The sequence below is a fragment of the Hippopotamus amphibius genome, chromosome 6, assembly GCF_030028045.1.
Source record: "Hippopotamus amphibius kiboko isolate mHipAmp2 chromosome 6, mHipAmp2.hap2, whole genome shotgun sequence".
In the NCBI taxonomy this organism is placed as follows: Eukaryota; Metazoa; Chordata; class Mammalia; order Artiodactyla; family Hippopotamidae; genus Hippopotamus; species Hippopotamus amphibius.
This window is the reverse complement of record NC_080191.1, coordinates 60,168,001-60,184,433: the sequence shown is the minus strand read 5'-3', so window position 1 is coordinate 60,184,433 and position 16,433 is coordinate 60,168,001. Positions and strand designations below refer to the sequence as shown.

General features: G+C 46.9%; 1 protein-coding gene across 3 annotated transcripts in view; it reads right to left on the bottom strand.

The window, feature by feature from the left end:
* Window positions 1-16,433, bottom strand: part of ZDHHC14 (zinc finger DHHC-type palmitoyltransferase 14) — a 260,634-nt gene that overhangs the window by 47,277 nt on the left and 196,924 nt on the right. The window lies entirely within an intron of this gene.

The window sequence follows — 16,433 nt, the reverse complement described above, 5'->3', positions numbered from 1 at the left end:
GTGATATTCATGCTCACAGTGTTCATAGCTTTCCTCGGTTTCCCATTTCTAAAAGGGGGGTGTGGCCAGAAGACCCTCAGGCACCCGCAGGGTCCAGCTGCCCCGCGTCGGGGGTCCCTGTGGCTCAGGCCGGCTCTGCGGACAAGTCCGGCTGCCTCGTTGTGTACACAGAACAGAAGTAGAGTTAGACTCGGATAAGCAGAAGGGGTGTCTGATGCTCAGAAGTCATCTCGAGGGCTTTCCAAAACCCTTACCACACGCTGACTCTGACCAGACGTCCAGCCCCCTGGAGCCCCTGCTTCTCCAGCTGCCTGAGTGGCATTTGAAGGCATGTGTTCAGGATTCCATAGTCCCTGTGTCCCTTCGGCTCAAGGTTTGGTGATTTGCTACAAACAGCCAGGCGTGGGAGGGTGCCGCTGGGGGGTGGATAACCCCAGTCATTCCTCTTGAGCGCAAGGGCACTATCTGAGGGTGCAGCCTCGGGCTTTTAAACTTCTCGCTGATGTATTTTCCTTGGGTGAGTTCATGCCATCTTTCCAACTGCCTGCTAGATGTTTCCACCTCACTGCCCCATAGCCGCCTCTCATTCGGCGGGTCCTAAGCTGTGTCCATCATTCTCCCTTGTCCTCAAGCCTCACTAGCGCACCTTTTCTTAGTGAATGGCACCCGCATGCCTCTAGCTGCCCGAGGGAGAGAATGCATTCATTCTGCCCTGGGCTCTCCCCACTCCCAGCCAGCTGGTCAACAGGATTGTTCATTGTATCATTCCTGCTATCTTTTCTATGCTCTGCTCCTTGTCTCTGAGGGTCAGTGCAGCCGTAGACCCCATCACCTCTTTCATGAACCACTGTGAAACCTTCCTGGGTTGCCCCTTCAGCCTGTCCTCCACGTTGCCATGAGAGGGACCATCAAAGCAAATAAGATTCTGGCAGCTCTTTGCTTGTTTTCCCCAGGCGGCTCCTTGATGTCTGCAGAGCTAATGTGTTTCCAAACTGAGTTCCTGGGAGGCCCATCTTTCCTTCCCCCTTCAACTAGAGCAGGCTGACCTATATCTGTTTTCTATATTGGTTTCATTATATACTTTTCCTAAAATGGCCCACTGTTTACAACCACCCAAAAATTTTTTTACAATCAGCTAGCAAATGTTTACTGTAATTGTTCTAAGCAGTCCCAAGTTAAGTTTCTAATATGCGTAATATTGTGCTGTTGGTGATGCATTGTAGGAAGGATATTGGATTCTTAAATTAAAGGACCTGAAATCCTAATCCTAAATGCCTATTTAGGCAGGTTTCTGGGCCTCAGCAGTTGGATATGCCATTAAAGATTCTTTCCCACTCAAATATTAGGATTGTATGGAGAAATAAAACTTTTCAAGAATTGAAGTCCATTGTGTCCACTCTACACAAAATTAGGAAGTGCTGGCAGGCCTCCGCAGTAGAAAATCTATAAATAATTGATAAGAACTAGCTCTCTTACAGACCCAGGGTAGGCCCAGAGCTAACTAGTGGCCCTAAAGCATTCGGAGACTACCAAGTACTACATAAATACTCCCACCACCAGAATCAGGTCAGCAGCTTCTTAGACTCTAAATATAGTGTGTTGTTTTCTTGTTTGCTGCTGTTGTTTGTACAAACCATGCCAGCACTTCACTGAGTCACCATGGTCTAGTCAGTGGATCGTTAATTACTTTTCTAAACACAGGCACTCAAAAGCACAGGCCAAAGATTCTGTCTAATAGTCAGAACCGGCTATGGACTCTGTGGGGTCCACTGTACAAGGAAACTATAGGGCATCCTTACGAAAAAATTACTCAGAATGTCAAGATGGCAAGAGCGGAACATTAAATCAGCCTTGGGTCCTACATACCCACGGAGCTGCCCTGTTAACTGTTTATGGCTTGGGAATGTGGTTTTCTAATCTGTGGCAGATTAATGGCTAGAGATTCCACTGGGTTGTCTGGAAAGACTTATGGAGGGCTGCTAAGACCAAAGTATAGTGAGGAAACTGCGATTATCTAGGAGTTAAGTGTAACAATAGGCTAACTTCGTTCCACAGGGAGAGCCTTGGGGCAAGAAGCAAAACCCTCCTGCGTGATACTTGCTAGAGCTACCGAGCTCCCATCCCTGGGCAGGGCTGGAGAGGGCTCTCAGGGTTCCCCTGGCCTGGGTGAGGTGTGATGGGATGAGGTTGATGAAGGAGGACCATGTGATGAGGACACACGAGGCAGAGGCAGCAACTGCTAACACTGCCCACCCTCTCATCTACTGTCTTCCACGAATATCAGAAGCTCTGTTTTTTAACCTCTAGAGCACTGATTCTTAATTTTTTATTTCCTAATGTTTTGAAAGTCTAATGGAGACGACAGTCCCTCCACTCTCACGCCCTCACCCGGCTGTTTACATACAACTTCCTGCAGCCTGTTCTTAGTTAAGGACGGTTGACCTATTGGTTTAGTTTGCTGAAACTGAAGTAACTAATTTGAACAACTAATTTTCAAATTAAGTTGTTCTAAAAAGGCAGACAGGCAGGCGCCGACCTTTGATTGGCTTGCTAAATGTGCCCTCCTGTTGTCCTGCAGGTACACACCCCAGACCCCAGCCCCGCGTGAGGCTGGCACTCTGCCCACCCAGCATAACTGCCAGTCATCGGCCACAGGTCGGGAGCTGCTTTACGTACAGGAAGCCTATGGTTTTTATTCAGGGTTTTCCAGGCTAAGGGCTGTGATCAAGTAGTGAGTCATGAAATTAATTTAGTTGGTCATGACCATCATTAAAAAAAAAAAGAATAAAATAGAAAACATCAAGGCATCTCATATACTCAAGTTTTAAGTACTGCTTCATGAAACTTTATCTGGGTATTTGTGTAAATTGAGTTCCAATGTAAGATGCATTCCTTACTGCGAGTTGGAAGGCGAAAAAGTTTGAAAGCTACTCCTTTATTCAGATTTGCAGCTGGCCCTCAACTATTTGTTGAGTGAATAAATATCTGTATGAATTCTACCTGCAATAGGCCTAAATACATGACGAGTCACTTCCAATTGTCATTTCTGTCCTCCCAGAACTGTATCAGGGTTACTAGTTCTTGATCAGACAATTAAAAAAATTATTATTCCTCTTAGAGTCTAAAACTTTTCATTTGTACTGCTGGAACGTCTGAGGGTGTGAGCGGTGACTTTTGTTTAGTAGACTGGGGGAAGGAAACTCTTTTGTTCCAGGTGAGAGCAGTAACCTAGTCACTGAGCTAAAAACGTAATAGACATTTTTTTTTTTTTTTTAATGGGCTGGGAATTGAACCCGGGCCTCCCGCGTGGTTTTTCTTCGTGTGTCGAGGGCTGACTTTCAATAGATCGCAGCGAGGGAGCTGCTCTGCTACGTACGAAACCCCGACCCAGAAGCAGGTCGTCTACCAATGGTTTAGCGCCAGGTTCCCCACGAACGTGCGGTGCGTGACGGGCGAGGGGGCGGCCGCCTTTCCGGCCGCGCCCCGTGTCCCAGGACGAAGGGCTCTCCGCACCGGACCCCGGTCCTGACGCGACCCGCGGCTGGGTGCGCCGCATTTTTTTTTTTTTAAAGAGAGAAAGGTACCATGGAAAGATGAAGCCGATACAGGCAGGGGAGTATCAAATTCTTTTTCTCCTTCCTCCATCCTTTCATCCTTCCCTCCCTCCTTCAGCAAATGTTAACTGAGCAGCAGCAGGCCAGGGAGGTGTGGGTTGCTGAGAACACTTGGTGAGGAACAGACGGGGCTGCTCTCTTGGAGCTTACGCCTCCCTGGGGCAGAGACCTTCACCAAATAACTGGTCAGAGCTGCGAAGGCCGAGCACAGAAAGCCCAGGGAGGAATGTGCTTGCCCAGGAACCACCCCAGAGCTCTCCGTGAGAGATGGGCAGGACCTTATAGAGAGGACGTGGCTTTTTCCAGGAACTGAGAGGAGGCCCTCTGCACTGGAGCCCCAGCAGCGAGGCATGAGGTGCTGCAGAGCTGGAGGGGGGAGGGCGTGGATCTGCTGGACCAGGTGAAGGATGAGGGCCTCCTTCTTATGAGCCACCAGCAGAAAAGCACATTTAAGGAGAGAGGCAGTGTGAGCAGATTCTGTCTGAGATGGTAGCAGGTGGACCGAATGGGGAGAGGAGTGGATGGTGGGGGTCCACGAGGAGACCCCTGCCCAGGCAAGGTGAGAGACGATGGTAGCTTTCAGTTGGCCACGCCAGTGCAAGGGGAGGGAAATGCACCCTCCTGGTAAGAAAATGTAGAGAGCCTGGTGGTGTTCAGGGAAGGCTGGGAGGGGAAGAAGCCAAGTGGGAAACATTCGGTGTTCGCCTTGTGCAACCAACGGATGATGCTGCACTCAGCAAGGTGGGGATGCCGATCTGGGGTGTCCCTGAGCTCCTCACGTGGAGATGCCCAGAAGGCAGATGCATTTGCACACCTGCAGCTCTGAGGAGAGGCCTGAGCGGGAGACATAACCTTGAGAGAGAGACAGACAGACTTCAGGAAGGCAAAAGGCAGCGAGACCAAAGATACGCACAGTCACTCCCCAGAAACCCGAAGCTGGAGCCACACACAAATCAGGGGAGACAGAGTGAGCCACACACGCGGGGAGAGCGAGACGAACAGAAACAGACTTTCACGAAGTGATTGCTTGTGGCTTTTTTGGGTATCGAAGAAAAATGTTTTTAAAGCAGAGTTGCAGTTTGACAGTTACGGGCAGAAATGAGGCGAGCACTTCTTGGTCAGATAAAAATAAAACGATGGCCAAAGATTGCTCGCTTCTGGCTTTGCCTCCGCATTAGAAGTAGGCCTATGTGCAGCGCAGGGACTCTGGGGTTGAATTTCGTGGCAGCAGTCCAGGACAGCCTGAACATGTGCCTGGACGCCCCAGAGATCCTGTTGTTGAGACTTTTCCTGTTGGTGAAGGATGCACTTTCCAAAATATTGCACCAGACAGTCTCTTTCTTTTGTTCAAAACAGTTTTAAAATACATAAATAAATGCACAGAATAAGAAAAGACCTATGTTTGAAAATTTACTTTAAGTACATTGTTTTAAATTATTAGAGTCTTCTGACAAAGCATCTTTCTAAAGAATACATCTAAATGGCTCCTGGTCTTACATGAGAATACCTGACCCAAGTACCAAGAGATCCCCCCACGATGGCCATGCTGGTTCTGCTTCCCACAGATGGTTCTATTTCTCATTGTGCAGTTACAAATTAGCCTTCTGACTATGAACTGGCTGCCCAAGCAGTCGGATCAGTCCTAGAGTCACGTGCTGAAGATGAACATGTCGGCATCCTGGCCTCACAGGTTCAGCGTGAGAGCCCGGCTAACAGGGTCTGTCCCAGAGGGTGGCTCTGAGCTCGACCGGCCCACAAAAGAGGACCCAATCCCGCAAAGAGCAGGGCTGCTCTGAGAGGGCTCTGGGGGTGGCCCCTGCTTCCCAGGGTGTGAGCCAGTCTGGCCTGCCGTTTCTCATTCGTGTGTGGGCACCCTCCCTCCACGCCTGCCTCCCAGGGCTGTTGTCAGGCTCCCGTGGTGATGGTGTGAACACAATGAGGCTCACCGAGTCTCCGTGGGGGCGGGCAGTTCACCTGACTGTTCTCACTCTAGGTCCAGATTTTTGACTCAGGTAGGGTCCACCCAGTTCAGCGGCCTGTGGATCACCATACTTAAGGGGGCGGGGTCATTCCTTGGGCCTCTGTGATGCCAGCGAAGGACTCTGTTGGGAAAGCCTGAAGCCCCCTCTGGGATGACCACTATGGGGACTCACCCTACAAGGTCACGGGCAAAAGTTCTACAAAGGCGTGTCATGATGTTACCTCTGAGTTTTTCTCTCCAAGGAAATGCTGACGACGTTTAGCCAGCAAGTCTAGAGACTGGACTGGTCCAGCCTGGATGCATCTGTGGGTCCCCCTCGCTTCTTCCCTGACATCTTGAGACACAGCTCTCCTTCAAGCTCCATGCTCGGTAAAGCACTTGCCCAGAGTCCAGCCTTTGTCCACGGACAGTCCCTGTTATCTGTGGATTCTCGCAGGATTTGCTTCCTCCTTTCCCCATTGTCTCTACCTCCTCTGTCCTCTGTCCTGAGGCCCCAGGAGAGGGGAAAAGACACTTTCTGCTTAAAGCAGGATTGAGAATGGACTCCTCATTAGCAGCAGCTCAAAACAACTTTTTGTTAAAGACCATTAAACAGCCCACCTCACTCACCACGAAGCTCTCAGTGCTCTTCACAGCATCACTTTGCAAACTGTAAACAGCTGGACAGAAGGGAGGAGAGGTCATGCTGGTGGTGGGGAACGTTCTGGATAAGGGGGCTGAGTTCCTGTGGGGTGTGCCCCGTGGGCACGGCTGGCATCCTGAGCAGCTGCGGGGCAGCCCTGTGCCAGGTGAGGAGCATCTTTCCCTCACAGCTCTGCCTCCCCTCGGCCCCGGGCAGCTCTGATTCAGCACCTTTGTCACAACATCTATCTCACTACCTCTCCCTTCCTCTCTACATTTGCCTTTCTCGCTCCCTCCCTTCTGTATTTCTTTTCCTACTATTTTCTAGCACTTCTTTCTTCTCCTTCCCCCCTTTGCTCCTTCTCTGTGTCTGACTTCAGACACCAGCCAGCCACTCACAGCTGGACACACGTGGTACCCAGTTCCCTGAAGCCGACGTTACTGTCTTTGGGTCCTCGTGTTTAAGTTGCTGCAGATCCAGTTCTGGACCGAGAGCCAGAGGGTTCCGGTGGTTAAGCTGAATTATGTACCTTATAGGCTCAGGCCATCGTGTCATGATTCACCGAAAATATGTGAACTCAATTTTTCTTTAAAAGCATCAATTGTCTCACACAGGGAAGTAACCACGCACTCATGTGAGGGATCAGACACCCACTCTTCTTCGCCCCAAGTCCAGGAATTTAATGCAGCACCGAGTCCCATGGCTTCTTCCTCTGGAGGATTTCTGGGATCCATCCACACTGTCTTCCCATCTCCACGGCTACTTCCCTAGTTATAGGCTAGCAGCTGCCCTCCCACCCATCTCCCTGACCCTGTCTTATCACCACCCAGTTCACTCTGCAATGCAGACAGAGGGCACCTTCTGAAACACATGGTTGATAAGGCTGCTCCACTGTCCCTTGCCCTTGAGATAAGACTGAAGCTCCTCAGCGTGGCTTGGAAGTCGTCCTGCCTCCGATTCAGCCTCTCTGCCTGCAGTCTCCACTTCTCCTAGTCTTGTGGGTCTGCCCGCCTCCTGCCGTCCTGGGCCTCTGCACAGGTTGTCCTCCTATGACCTGTGCATCCTTTGGTCTCAGACGCGATGCTCCTTCCTCTGGGTTAGGAACCTCTCCTGTACGCTCCCAGATGACCCTGTATCATAGGTGTTTGTGAATCTACCTGGGTTCCCCAGGGCGGGGCTGATCACGGTCACCATCATTTCCTGAGTGCCCGCACAGCAAGGAGCCCCACACACCAGCAACAGTCAGAAGATATTCCTTAAACAGGTGAGCCAGTGAGGTGCTGACATGGCCACATGTACAGCCCTAAAAGATTATTAGCCTAGAAGCTCCTCGCTTCCCAGAGCACAGCTCTGGCGAGTTCCTGTCCTACAGCAAATATTCAGCACGATCAAAGATGGAAAAAATGCATTTTGGGTCCAATTTATTGGATGGAAAAACAAACCCATAAATCAGTTAACAACAGGCAATGGCTTTTCAGGCACAAAAGGCTTGGAGGAAAACTGGTTACTTCTAACACACGCTAAGTGGCACCCCCTCTACTGTGAAACTGCTGTGAAGTGAACGTGTAAGAGCCAAGAGAATTCTCTGTAACACTATCTTGTGTCCCCTGACTTTCAGTGAAAATGTATGTGATACAAACCACTAGAAAACCCATGTAGGGCTTAGAAACAATCTTGGCTTCAAATTTAAGATAATACTGTTTTACTTTTGGAGGGAAAATTTAAATTTCTTTAACTATACCGAGGGGTCTTATCTTCCCCATCTTTCTCAGTAGCATAAAGGGATTGAGGCGAGAACAGTGGGAAGCAGTAAATTCTCAACAGTTCTTAAGAAGGGTTCCACTCACCCAAGGACATCGAGGTGGGGAGGAAGAGGCTGGGAAGGGCTGGTAGTACAGTCCTCGCCCTGCCCCTGAGCTCTCTGTTCTCTCCTTTGTAATGAAAGTGTGACACAGCTGCTCCCAGAAAACAACCAAGACTCTGGAGCAGGCTGGACACCAGGGCTGACAGGCACCCCGGCGGTGGCTCAGGCCTGCCTGCCCAGCATAGGAAGCTATGTGTGTGTGTGTGTGTGTGTGTGTGTGTGTGCGCGCGTGCATGCTGCGCACCTGTGTTTGGGTTGAGAGTGAAAGAAGAAGAAAGAGAGGAAGGAGGAATGAGCCCAGTATAGTTTTTCTTCTTTTTAAAAAAGCAGCTTTTAGAAACAGCATTCTTGAAATAAATGTTACTGCCTATTACTTGAAAAAAATCCACACCAACCCTCTAGCAGGGTGGGGAGATGTTACCTGTCATCCTAAGGAGTCTATTTTCTAACAACTGCAGAATCTAAACAAGATTTAACCGGGGTTCTTAACTTAGTCTGTGTGCCATGAACCCTGTGAGCAGTCTCGTGAAATCACGCACCCTTCCCAGAATGTTGTTAAATACACACAGTGACAAAAGAAACCAGTAATAAATATAATTTTCAGAATAGTTTAAAAGCTGTGACACAGTGGAATATATGCTTATTTATTCATACGTCAAATAATAAGAGCTCCAGTTTATCAGCTGCTGTGGCTTTCAAACAGCATGTGTAAATGATCTGATCTGTCTTCAACGTCTGCAGTGTCATATGAAAACGTCTGTGGTTTCTAGCGGTGACTAACGCAACTAACACGGTTTGCTGCCTGTGTTCATAATGGAAGGAAATATTAAATTTCATTTAGAGGTCAGTGAGATTAAAGATGTCAGAGTTTTTCCACCCAAGCTCATGGATCTCCCCCGCCCCCCGCAAATCCCATCCATGGTGCCCAGGACAGGAATCCCTGCTCTAAGCAACCCTGAGAAGCAAGGGTCTCAGTCCCTGGTCAGGCCTGTGCTTGGAGTCCTGCAGTCTGTCCTCACGGTATCTCATCTCCTGCTCTGGGCCTTTTGGGGAACTTGCCCTGTCCAGGCCACAGGGTAGATCAAGGAACTCTTCCTCACGTTTGGAGCTCACTGCTTCCACTCAAGTTGCTGCCGTCCCATCCGCTTCCTGATACCTGCTGACCCACGAACTCTCCCCTGGGGTCTTAAAGGACTAAGAGGAATGCTGGGGAGGAGGAGGCCTGACCCCAGGTACAGAGAGCCTCTGCTATACAAAAGCTAGGATGCTCAGGCGGCACAATTTCAGGAGGGGAATATAATCTTCATGTGCATCGATGAGAGATTTTTAAATTTAAAGTACTTACACACATATCCTGTCCTGTTAACCTGATAATCCTGGGGAATAACTAGCACACTGAGCTTACCTATGATTTTGTTTGGACCCTACCAGGTTGTGCCAGACTCTTCCCTTCCCTACCCCTCCCGCAGCTTTTATAAGGCTTTAAAGGCTGGTGACGTGTGCGACTCATCTTCCTGCTCTCTGCCTGCACGCCGCACCCCTAGGTGCCCTAGGCCGGCACCGAGCCTCACTCATGGTGGACACGAACTGTTAGATGACCAGCGTCTCTCCCAGGCTGGGGTGGAAATTATTACCTTTTCTCACGTGTTTAGTCTTACTGGTCCACCTGCTACTGACTTTCAGGCCCAGCTGGGTTCCTCTCTGCTCTAAGTCTGTGGTTTATGAACTCTCATACAGGGGCTGGGAGGCTAACTTTTGGTTCCAGCTGTCATGGACAGTTCCCACCCTCTCTGAATGTGAGTTCTGTAGCAAATGGGATGATACTTCCTACCTCGCCTAACGCCCAGGCTGGTTGTGAGCAGTAAATGAGAATACATATACAGAACTACCTCCAGGGGATTCCCTGGTGGCGCAGTGGTTAAGAGTCCTCCTGTCAATGCAAGGGACATGGGTTTGATCCCCGGGCCGGGAAGACCCCATGTGGCATGGAGCAAGTAAGTCTGTGCACCACAACTCCTGAGCCTGACCTCTAGAGCCCACGTGCATAGAGCCCGTGCTCCGCAACAAGAGAAGCCACTGCACTGGGAAACACACGCACTGCAGTGAAGAGCAGCCCGCGCTCGCCACAACTACAGAAAGCCCGTGAGCAGCAAAATAGACCCAACGCAGCCAAAAATAAAATAAATAAATAATAAAATAAATCTTAAAAAAAAAAACTATCTCCAAAAGTCAAAAGCCATCCATAAATACATGATGGCATCATGAAATGAAAGGTTTTTTTTTAGTAGAAATTGTTTCTATGTACACATTTCACTTCTTTAATCAAAAAAGATATTACATTTTCATAGGTACTAGGTTCTTATATAAACGATTCTTCTCCCTTTATTCCAATTTCCATTAGTCCTTTATTTAAAATACTTTTCAACCTTTTAAAAATAAGATAAAACTTAACCTGTTCCAACAAACCAAATTATTTTTTTATAGCTTTTTAAAAACAATGTCCAAACGTGTATTAAGCTTTCAAAACTAAAGCACACAGGTTATTTTTCACTATTTAAGTTTCCAGGCTTTAACAACTCAGTCCTGCCCAACTCCTACAAATAGTGGGTGGAATCTGGTGAAACATTTATTGTTTAACACCCAACAGAGAGCAGCTGGATCGGCTGATACAGCCACAAATATCTTGGAAGAAGAAACGTCGAGGCTGGTAAAGTACGTTTCATCCTTAACCTCCCTAACTCCCAAATCCATTGCTGGAGGCCAATTTCAATTCTAGGCAATTCAACTAAACAAGGGATCACTGGGCATCTTCTGCAAGGCACAGTCTGCTTTAAAAAGATGAATGAGAAACACAACTGCTTCTTAGAAAGTGACTGATCTTCGGCCTTCAAGTCTCTCTGCATGTGACAGACTGGATTATTTCAGCAAATACTCACTGCTCCCCTTCTTGAGGGGGAGTATCCTTCCCTGCCCACTGACTGGTCCTGGTCATGGTTATGGTAAGGGTCACGTGCCTTGTTTGGCTAACGTCTTAGCAGATGTGCCGTAAGCAGAGGCTGTAAGAGATACTGCATATTTTGGCCCCCACCGTGTGGTCCAGTGACCCCCCCCCCCCCATGAGGTTGAACATGCCTGGCACCTGCTGTCCTTTCTGCTGGGTCCCGGAATCAAATCTGTGGAGGAGACTGAACCTGAGCAATGCCTGGAGCCAAAGCCAGAGCTGCCCTAGATGACCCACAAGCACATGAGGAAAAGAAATGCTGTTTGTTCAAAACCACTGAGATTCTGGAGGGTATCTGTTGCACTGCATCACTGGCCAAGAGCTAAGTAAGACATTTCATCAATTCACTTTACACTGATATGTGAGTTCAGATGATCTCAGGTTCCTGCTCAAGCCTGATACCCTAGTAGCTGAGTTGAGTCCCTCTTTCTTGACAGGCATCCTAGGGCTTCAGTGTGACTACCACTGAATCTTCCCAGCCTTTCCTCCCATTTCTCCTCTTTATTGAAATTGGTCTAAGATGACCCTCCTAAGGTCAGACTAGATATCCTGAGTGCTACAACCTGGTCAAATATTTCTTTTCTTTTGTTCTTTCTTTCTTTCTTTTTTTTTGGCTGCGCGTCATGGCTTGTGGGAGCTCAGTTCCCCAACCAGGGATTGAACCTGGACCATAGCAGTGAAAGCCCAGAATCCTAACCTCTAGGCTACCAGGGAACTCTCCCAAGTATTTATGATGTTAGTTCACTTTTCATGAGTTGGCTGAAAACTTGTCAGTGACAGGAAGCCCACCTTACACTTTGCATTCTACTTGCACATACCAGCCAATGAAGAAATACTTTTGGATTAGTTGCAAATGCTTGCTTTACAAAGCATTCTACAGACATGGCCTGATTCCTCCTCTTGACCCTCAACATCCACCCCTGGGCCTTGGCTTGGTGGACTTCTACTCGTGTTGTCAGACCATGTCAATGTCCGCCTCAGACACCCAGAGGGACTATGGCCCTCAGGTGAGTTAGAGAATACTAGTATTGATGAATTTTCATTTGTAAAGTTATACTTGTAATGCATGGCTTTCAACAGGCCTCAAAAGATCGTAGCTATTTTACTAATATTAATTTTTTAAGGTTGCAAATCACCATTGGCACCTCCCACGGGAGGGCTTACTGCCAGCCGCCTCCAAGAGAGGTGAGCAATTCCCAACACACCCAGATGGCCTGACCTCGATGGCGGATCCCGGAGAGGGACAGAGAAAGTCTATTCCCGTGGCTCTCAACCTTGGCCATGCATAAGCTCCTCACCTCCTTTTACTTTGCCAAAATGCAGACTCCCAGGCCCAGGTACTCTATCTTGAGGACTACATCTACTTACATGTACTTGCACCTATGACAAACATGTTATGAAGAAAAATTCTTCTGAAAGTTGAGACTTTGTAGAATTTCATTTTATTTTGGTTATTGCCTCAAAAGCACCTCTAGACTTTCTGAATTTTAATTTTTTTACAAGAAACTCTTGGTGGCAGAACACAGCAGCTCTTATTGTGAGGAGGACATGTTGAGAAAGAGAAGGGGCCAGCTTATCTGATTGCTACAAAAGGGTGTCTCCAGCTACAGCATGAAGAATCCATGGAGGATGAGGGGAGAAGGGAAGAGCTGGGGGATGGCCAGGAAGAGGTTACAGAAGAACCAACAGAAGAACAATTGGTTTCCAGCAAATGGGAATCAGTAGTGAAATACAGGAAATGTGAACTGGTAGGAAGAGACAGAAAAAAACAACATACTGACAACCAGGAATGGTTTTCATTTGACATAAGAGGAGATGAAAAGTCTTCCAGGAAAGAATGTCATCTTATGGTCAAATGAGTCAGGAAGGTTACTTGGAATTCTGCCATCTGTCACTTGAACTAGTAACAATGAACCACTGTTCACTGAGTGACTTAATTAAAACTCCCATCACTTTCTGAAAAGGACTTGAGTTGCTTATAAGAAAATGGGGAATAAGAGTGCCAAAAATACACACCCCAAGGTCTTCTTTACAGTGTTTAGAGGCAGCTACATTTGGCTCTGAGTTTCTTCATATCAATGAATAAAACCTTTTATGAGCAAATGGCAGTCTTCCGCACAGCCATGAAATGAATTCCGGCTCTCTCCACAATCTTGCACAGTGCGAGTTACATGACAATGACAGTAATATGCCTTGAAGTTATCTGTCATTCTGCAAGTTTCATTAAACCCTTGGCACACTACAATAGATTATCTGTGAAAAGAAAAACCTCCGAGTTTGTTTTCAGCTTAAAAATCTGACGTCTGTATTTATTAAAGTTAGAGGTGGAGACACAATTACCTGCTGGTCTAAGGCAAACAAACTCTCCAGAGAGGTCAATGGATGGGAGAGGGTGGAAACACGATCAATGGCTTGAATCCAAAAGCATTAATTAGGTTGTTTGATATGTTTTTTAGTTATAGGAACTGTTGCTTAAACCAAAAAGGATAAAACTCCAGACACTAAGAAAAAACTGAAACAAAGGTTAACACAAATGGGCCGGAAGCCCTCAGAAGCAGAAGAACCCAGCCCATCTGCTACCACAGAAGTTTAGAGGCAGCCCCCACATGAACTGTAAACAGTTTTCAATAATCTCTCTTTTTTTTTAATTAGTTTATTTTATTTACTTATTGGCTGCGTTGGGTCTTCGTTGCTGCACACAGGCTTTCTGTAGTTGCTGTGAGCGGGGGCTACTCTTCATTGTGGTGCGGGGGCTACTCTTCATTGTGGTGCGCAGGCTCCTCATTGTAGTGGCTTCTCTTGTTGTGGAGCACAGGCTCTAGGCACGTGGGCTTCAGTAGTTGTGGCTCATGGGCTCAATAGTTGTGGCTCACAGGCTCTAGAGCACAGGCTCAATAGTTGTGGAGCACGGGCTTAGTTGCTCCATGGCATGTGGAATCTTCCCAGAGCAGGACTCGAACCCATGTCCCCTGCATTGGCAGGCAGATTCTTAACCACTGCACCACCTAGGAAGTCCTCCAATAATCTCTTTTTCCAAAATGGTATTGGTAATCAAACTGTACATTTATTATCTTGTCTCCTGCCTCAAATTGCATTAAATTTATAAATAAGTTTGTGGTGAGAATGTCTCATTTGAATCTGTTATTTCCACTTATTTTCTCTCTTTCAATCTTGCCAGAAGTTTATCTTTTTGTTGTTTATTTGCCAAAGAATTAGATCTGGTATCATGTTTATTTTTCTGTTTTCTAGGTTACTAATGGTTTTCTTCCTGTTTTTCTAAAGTTTATTTTGCTATTCTTTTTTCTATCTTCTTGAGATGGCTGCGATGTTCCTTTAGTTGCTTCTAAATTCAGTTTTGTTTTTTGTACTAGACTTTTTAAAACTTTTAATTTCATTGGCCATCCACCATCCAAGTAAACTTCCTGTTTGTAGAGAATCCCAAAATAGGTGGGAGGTAGGCCCCATCCTCCCACCCCATTATAGAAGCTGAAAGCGGGGCAGCTACCTCGCTCGCCTCACTGGCTGCTTGGGTGTGGAAACGAAACAAGCCCAGGTGCTCCCACCCAGATCTCTGAATTCACAGCCCATGGTCCTTGCAGACAGAGTCACGGTTACAAGCTGATGGCAGCAGAAGAGTTAGAACTCAGTGGTGGTGCCACAAACATCTTGTTTGTGGTGCTTGCACCTCCTGGGACATCCTATCGCAGGTGTGACTGGCTGCGCTCAGCCACCCAGTCTCCCCTGGCTCTTCCAGGCTGCAGAGACTGGTTTCTGCAGCCTCCTTCATTTCTACAAGCTACCTCATAGTTTTCCAAATAACTCCTTTTCTGCTTAGGTTAACTATTTTGTGTGCTTAAAATTTAGAATTCTGGCTGGCATGGAGCTTTTTTTTTTAATATTTATTTTTATTTATTTATTTGGTTGCACTGGGGTCTTAGTTGCAGCAGCAGGCTCCTTAGTTGTGGCTCACCTGCTCCTTGGTTGCGGCACATGTGCTCCTTAGTTGAGGCACATGTGCTCCTTAGTTGAGGCTGGCAGGCTCCTTAGCTGCAGCTTGCTAGCTCCTTAGTTGTGACTTGCCAGCTCCTTACCTGTGGCATGCGAACACTTAGATGGGACATGCATGTGGGATCTAGTTCCCTGACCAGGGATCAAACCTGGGCTCCTTGCATTGGGAGTGAGGAGTCTTAACCACTGCACCACCAGGGAAGTCCCTAGCATGGGGTTTTATTTTACACTGTTCTTATTGTCATTTTCTGACTATTCTACAATTGCAGTTTTGAAGTCTCTGCCACCCAAGAGTGGATGAAAAGGTTCTTAAAAAAACATTACAATTGGTTAGGTTTGTGTGTATTTTTTGTGATTGATTTCTAGTTTTATTGTTGTATCATTACGTGACACACTGCAGCATCCGCTTTTAGGAAGTTAGGAATTTCTGTGCAGCTAGTGTGATTAATTTTGCTAATGTTCCACAATCAGTTAAAAAAGGTAAACATACTTTGTAGAAACAAAGTTCAGCATATATTTATTAAGTATATATTGACATCTTTTATTTTCTTACTTTAATTTTGCTTACCTGAGCCAACAAAACCAGAGGTATATTATTATTTCTCACTAGCATTGTTCATATCAAATTAGCCTTGCCTTTTCTAACAATTTTTACTTTATGTATTTTGATACAATGTTATTTAATGCGTATATGCTGATGACTGAATTTTTAAATATACTCTTTAGATTGTAAAATTCCTCTTTTTGATCCACATAATATGATAAATAAAATGCGTTCTGCCTCGAATTCTTTTTGGCCTGTTCTTAATAATGATTCTTGGGGACTGTATTTTATTTTGATGCATCTAGATACTAATACAGTGCCTGACACACAGGTGCTCATTAAATGTCAGTAAAAAGCAAGGATACTGGAAACTAGGAGGGGCACAGTAAATCCCTGGGGTTTTTTGGGTCCCTGGGAAGATACAAATGGTAGCTTGCTCCATTCCCTTCAAATGATATGCTTTCCTATGGAAAACTAATACCCTTCTCACCATACCCAAGTAGTTAAAAAGGAATTCCAGAGTGCAACCCCATGCCAGAAGGCAGCTGTGATTATCAATCTCAGATATTCCAGACCTGTTGATATTGAGTACAGCTGCGAAGCAGTACCTGGGCTCAGCAGCGTGTACACAACAGATATCTGCAGTCTCAGCTCAGAAACCCACACCACAGAGGAAGCAGCTGGATGGATGTGGGGGGGGGGGGCGGGCTCTGGAGCAGAAGGGAGGGCACAGCAAAGGGCCCAGGAGAGAAGGAGCAAACTTCTAAAGATGACCACTGAGCTCTCCCAAAAACAAGAG